Genomic DNA, 6523 nt, shown 5'->3' with positions numbered 1-6523 from the left:
ATTGTGTCGATGGATCGTTCTGTGCGTAGAACTTGTCAGTGCATTTGAAGATTTCTGTGCAGAAGAGTGATCCTTATCCAGGCGTTTGCAAGGGTGTGGGTATGTGGCACATGTCTAATGAGGCCTGTGTGTGAGCATGCATCTCACTGTGAATCTAGGAGTACTGTGGACGTGACAGCTTATAAAAGAGTACCTTTCTATGTGTACTGAATGTAAGGGTGGTTGAGAGAGATTATGAATTACGTGTATGTGTTTAGCTGTATGTGTGTGTGTGCATAAGAGCATGTGTCCAAATATACATTAGGGCTATGTCTGCACATCACATGCATATATCCAAGCTTGCAGCTTGGTGTGCAACAGAAGTGTACTTCAGTTGCGGTATGTACACACTAGTGTTTGGATTTCTATGTTGGGTGCACGTTTAAATGTGTGTATGAGTAGGCAATAAGTGCTTATCAATGTGTATGTGTATGATACTGTGTGGCACCTGTTTGTGCAGTGTTTATATGTAAATGTACCTTGGTGTGGGTTTTGTCCAGATGTGACTGTGCGCACATACATAATAATGGTTGGGGGCCCCTGTGACCCCACCCTCATTCTCCCTCCTCCCCAGAGGATGAGGCTTCACTGGCCTCACTAACTATCTGGCTTAGCCTCAGGTCCTTGAGAGACATGCCCCTGCTGGAGGACTCCAGCCCCTAGATGGGCAGGGTGACCATGTTTAGGTAGCAAGCAGACACCAGAGGAAAAAAAAGTGATTAGAGGCCTGGCTTTTGCTTCTCCCTATGCCTTCCCCTGCTCTCTTTCATTAGCTACCAGTATTTCACTTGGCTGCCAGAGCATCTGATGAACAGATGGTATATGACCCAGGGTTTATTTGAATGCAGATATGTATTCAAATTCTCATGCTGGTTCCACCACTGTAGACTCGTCAGTTACCCCAGGTGATATTTCACTTTCTGAAAAGTAGGGAGAATAATAATTATATTACTTGCCCTGTCTTTCCCCTTGGAGTTGTGATACTCACTCACAGAGAGGTTTGGTAAGCCATCGAGCTATGTAGAGAATTAATATTAAGTAAATATTATTTGAGGATGAAAGTTAGTGGGCTCCGCAAACATTTAGTAAACATCTTGTATGTGTCAGCCCCCGTCTAGGTGCTGGGGATCTAGATGCACCCGTACTCAGTTGTATCTGACTCTTTGTGACCCTACGGACTGTAACCTGCCAGGCTCCTCTGTCCATGGGGTTCTCCAGGCAAGAATACTGGAGTGGGTAGCCGTTTCCTCCTCCAGGGGATCTTGCTGACCCAGGGATTAAACCCATGTCTCCTGTGTCTTCTGCATTGCAGGCAGATTCTTTACCACTGAGCCACCTGGGGATCTAGAGGTAAACCAGATAGACTTGGTGCCTGGCCTTCTGGAACATGGAATCTAGTGGGGATGATTCAGGTGGTTTCATGTGAAATGTATTACAGAAGAGGGAGATACTGAATATGAAACTGGGAGGTCAGGGGAAGATCTAGGGAAGCAGCGTTCAGTTGAGCCTGAGGGATGGCGGGGACTTGTCTAGGTGTAGGGGACTTGAGAGGGTGAGAGCGCTAAATTGACTGAAAGATAACATGTGAAGTGGAGTTAGTGTTTCAGTTCACAGGAAACGGGACCTTGGTCTGTTCCCAGACATGTCAGGAATAGACAAGGTGAGGGAACCTGGCTAAGGATGCCTGGAGGCCATTCAGAATCTAAAAGGCTCAGGAAAGCCCGTCTCCTAGGGTAGGGTAAGAATCTCACCCCCCACGGGTCTCCAGTGTAACTCAGGTTGAGATCACTGGCATGCCCTTGTTGGCAAGAAAATGGTTAATGAACAGTATAGGGAAAGGCAGTGGTGCCACTCTTAGCACCGGGCATCTAATAAGTGTTTACTGGCTGCGTTAATGTGAGTGGATGTTTTCCCAACTTTTGGAGGTACCCTGGAACCCAGGTCCCCTGAAGCCGAGGAGATTCCTGGGGCCCTTGTCCTGTGGGTCTCTGCAGTGGTGATGGTTTCACAGAGCAGGAAATCTAAAATATTCATGACATGGCTATTCTGGGAGCTACTTCTAGCTACATGGGGGCTCAAGACTTCTTTTCACTAACTTGTTTATGTTTTTTATTCAGTCCACAAACATGTATTACCTGTTATGAATGTGGAGACAGAGAGATGAACTTCTGGTCTACAGGGAAATGAATGTGAGTACAAATTACTCTAAGATATAAAATACAGTATGTCAGAGGAGTAGTGCAATGTGCTATAAAAAATGAGAAGGCTTTCCCCCTTTGATTTAGTTCAGTTCATTTCACAGTTTCATTCATGTCTGGAGAACATCCTCACCGTTGAATGAGAGGGGATGAGTACATTAAGATACGGATGACCAGAGAGGGATTATAGTCTGATAGGGGCAGCCATGTACCTGACAGGGTAAATTTGCTTTTCCACATCTGTGGGCCTCTCATGAGTGTGCCATTTCATACTGCAGAGATTGTTGTTGTTCAGTCACTCAGTTGTGTCTGACTCTTAGCTACCCCTAAGGACTGCAGCATGCCAGGCTTCCCTGTCCTTCGTTATCTCTCTGAGTTTGCTCAAACTCATGTCCATTGACTTGATGATACCATGGCTGGAAAACTAAAAACCCGTTTGCTAGGCTCCTTGCTGCTGGGTTCCTGTTTGAGATTTAGGTTTAGCTAGTCCTGTGTGCTTGTACAAGACCTGAATTCAAAACTGAGTAGGAAGAAAAACTGATTGAGTTTGGAGAGGAGGCAACAGCCTGGGGGAAATCCATTTTGCTGGGATCAGCCCAAAAGGCACAGCATGGCTCTGGCGTTCTGACGGTAGCTCCTGGTCTCAAGATTATACCTAGGATGGTGTGTTCCTATAGCCAGAGACTGGGCCAGTCACCCTGAACTCTAGCTTCCAGATTGGATGTGTGTGGGGCAGGGGGGTTTGGGGGTCTAGTACTATGGTTGGTGTTCTGGGAATCATTCCTGGAAGCCCAGGCAGAACTCGCTCTGTGCTGATTCTGAACTCACTTGATTTTATTAATTCCACGTTTTCTTAAAATAGCTAGAAGGGTTTTATCTCTTCACTTGAACCCTAATTGATATGTTATGCTGTGAAGTACAGGTGCCAGAAAAGTCAGAGAAGGGACACAAGTGCACAGTGGAACAAGCAGGGAAGAAATCCAGAGGACTGCAATTCTTTCCTCTTTCAATTCCACCTCCTACCCTCAGCCCTCTTTCATCCTATAATCAATCTTCAAATGAACTAATCAATTGAATTGATTGTGTCAAACAACTACAGTGCACAAGGCACTCTGATGTTGAGGGTCACAGTTGTGAACGGATACACAAGGTCTCTGCTTATGCAAAGACGGATGCTTTACCAGCACTCAAATAAACACAGAATTCAAAATCATGGTAAGAGTTATGAAGGAAAAGAAGAGGGAACTGTGGGAGAAAATGATGGTGTGGAGTCTGCAAGAGAACTTATTTTGATTGGGAGGTCAGGGAAGATTGTTCACGTAGGTAACATTTAAGGTGAGCCGCACAGGAGTGAAAAAGAGCCAGCTGTGCCAAGGGCAGAGGAGTGCCGGAGAGGTGTCAAGCAGCAGGAACAGAGTATGTAAGAGCCATGTGAGCCTTTCTCAACATCTTCCTGTTGCTCCCTGTGTAACAGCCATAGGATAATGCCTCAATCCTTAGCCTTTTTGTGCCTTGGTAACTGAAAGCCCTCTGTGATTTGTCATCCTCCCAGACATTTCTCCTGCTCTTCCCACGTGACGGTGTTCCTCAGTCTTGGCCTTAGTGACGTCTGGGGCTGGATGAGTCTCCACTGTGGGGACTGTCCTGTGCCCTGTTGGATGTTACCGCTGGCCTCTACTCTCTAGGTGATAGTACTCAGGCCTCTAAGCCTAGTTGTGACAACCAAAAATAACTCCACACATTGCCAAACGTCCCAAGAGGGGCAATGTCACCTTTCTTTGAAAACTGCTGCCTCCCCTCCTGCTCCCCGCCCCCTCCGCTTTGGTCAGGTGGTCTTCTTGCTGGCTCCCAAATGCACCTTTACCCTTGTATGTTTCTGCACCTCCACTTATGCAGCTCCCTCTAATTATTACCTGCTCTCCTGCCCCTCCACAAAGCCTTACCCATATTTCTAATAGAAATGCATGCTCCTATCTACCCAGCATCCCTCTGGCCTTTGGGGCATTTGTACTGGATGACTCTCATGTGTTTGAGTGGTAGAGGAACAGTGCCCTGCCTGCCCAGGTGTGTGGACCTTTCGTTCTGTGTCCAGTTAAGAGCCAGGGGCTGGATGTGAACCAGCCAGCCATCTAAGCCAAGCCAGCCAGGCTTTCCATGGGCTCTCCATGGGAGGGCACTCTTCTGAACTGTTAACGCTAAGTACAGAGCCCTGGACCACCACCGGCACGGAGCCTGCCACTTAGAGAGGGCCTGCTGCAAGCCTGTGACCACGTTATTAGAGCCTTTTGTTCAGAGACTTGTGCTAAAGCATTCACATTCTATGTTCTCTCACCCCGCTTGAGCTAGTTTGGATTGTTTCTGTCAGTTATCCTGAAAAGTGTCCTAATTCAATTTCCCTTAATCCCTGGTTCAAATCTCTCCCCTTTCATGAAATCCTCTCAATTTAGGACATGCTTGCTGAAGGAAATGCTTGCTTTGAATCCATTGCTGGTGGTTTTCTGGAGCCAGCAGCCAATTCTTTGCCTCTTTTCCCAAGTTTGAGTTTAGTGACATCAAGGCGCTATTTGAAATCATCATCATTTCAGTTCAGTCTCTCAGTCGTGTCCGACTCTTTGAGACTCCATGAATTGCAGCACGCCAGGCCTCCCTGTCCATCATCAACTCCCGGAGTTCACTCAGGCTCACGTCCATTGAGTCAGTGATGCCATCCAGCCATCTCATCCTCTGGTGTCCCCTTCTCCTCCTGCCCCCAATCCCTCCCAGCATCAGGGTCTTTTCCAATGAGTCAACTCTTCGCATGAGGTGGCCAAAGTACTGGAGTTTCAGCTTTAGCATCATTCCTTCCAAAGAAATCCCAGGGCTGATGTCCTGCAGAATGGACTGGTTAGATCTCCTTGCAGTCCAAGGGACTCTCAGGAGTCTTTTCCAACACCACAGTTCAAAAGCATCAATTCTTCAGTGCTCAGCCTTTTTCACAGTCCAACTCTTACATCCATACATGACCACAGGAAAAACCATACCCTTGATTAGACGGACCTTTATTGGCAAAGTAATGTCTCTGCTTTTGAATATGCTAACTAGGTTGGTCATAACTTTCCTTCCAAGGAGTAAGTGTCTTTTAATTTCATGGCTGCAGTCACCATCTGCAGTGATTTTGGAACCCCCCAAAATAAAGTCTGACACTGTTTCCACTGTTTCCCCATCTATTTCCCATGAAGTGATGGGACCAGATGCCATGATCTTCATTTTCTGAATGCTGAGCTTTAAGCCAGCTTTTTCACTCTCCACTTTCACTTTCATCAAGAGGCTTTTTAGTTCCTCTTCACTTTCTGCCATAAGGGTGGTGTCATCTGCATGTCTGAGGTTATTGATATTTCTCCCAGCAATCTTGATTCCAGCTTGTGCTTCTTCCAGCCCAGCGTTTCTCATGATGTACTCTGCATAGAAGTTAAATAAGCAGGGTGACAATATACAGCCTTGATGTACTCCTTTTCCTATTTGGAACCAGCCTGTTGTTCCATGTCCAGTTCTAACTGTTGCTTCCTGACCTGCATATAGGTTTCTCAAGAGGCAGGTCAGGTGTTCTGGTATTCCCATCTCTTTCAGAATTTTTCACCGTTTATTGTGATCCACACAGTCAAAGGTTTTGGCATAGTCAATAAAGCAGAAATAGATGTTTTTCTGGAACTCTCTTGCTTTTTTGATCATCCAGCGGATGTTGGCAATTTGATCTCTGGTTCCTCTGCCTTTTCTAAAACCAGCTTGAACAACTGGAAGTTCACAGTTCACGTATTGCTGAAGCCTGGCTTGGAGAATTTTGAGCATTACTTTACTAGCATGTGAGATGAGTGCAATTGTGTGGTAGTTTGAACATTCTGTGGCATTGCCTTCCTTTGGGATTGGAATGAAAACTGACCTTTTCCAGACTGGAAGAAACACAAGCTGGAATCAAGATTGTGTTCATTGGAAGGACTGATGCTGAAGCTGAAACTCCAATACTTTGGCCACCTCATGCGAAGAGTTAACTCATTGGAAAAGACCCTGATGCTGGGAGGGATTGGGGGCAGGAGGAGAAGGGAACACCAGAGGATGAGATGGCTGGATGGCATCACTGACTCGATGGACGTGAGTCTGAGTGAACTCCGGGAGCTGGTGATGAACAGGGAGGCCTGGCATGCTGCAATTCATGGGGTCGCAAAGAGTTGGACATGACTGAGCGACTGAACTGAACTGAACTGAAGTCTTCAGAATCTCAAAGGAGGAAAGGTCTTGAGAAATAATTTGGT

This window comes from Bos indicus x Bos taurus, chromosome 7 (assembly GCF_003369695.1).
Source record: "Bos indicus x Bos taurus breed Angus x Brahman F1 hybrid chromosome 7, Bos_hybrid_MaternalHap_v2.0, whole genome shotgun sequence".
NCBI classification, from domain to species: Eukaryota; Metazoa; Chordata; class Mammalia; order Artiodactyla; family Bovidae; genus Bos; species Bos indicus x Bos taurus.
This window is presented reverse-complemented; position numbering follows the sequence as displayed.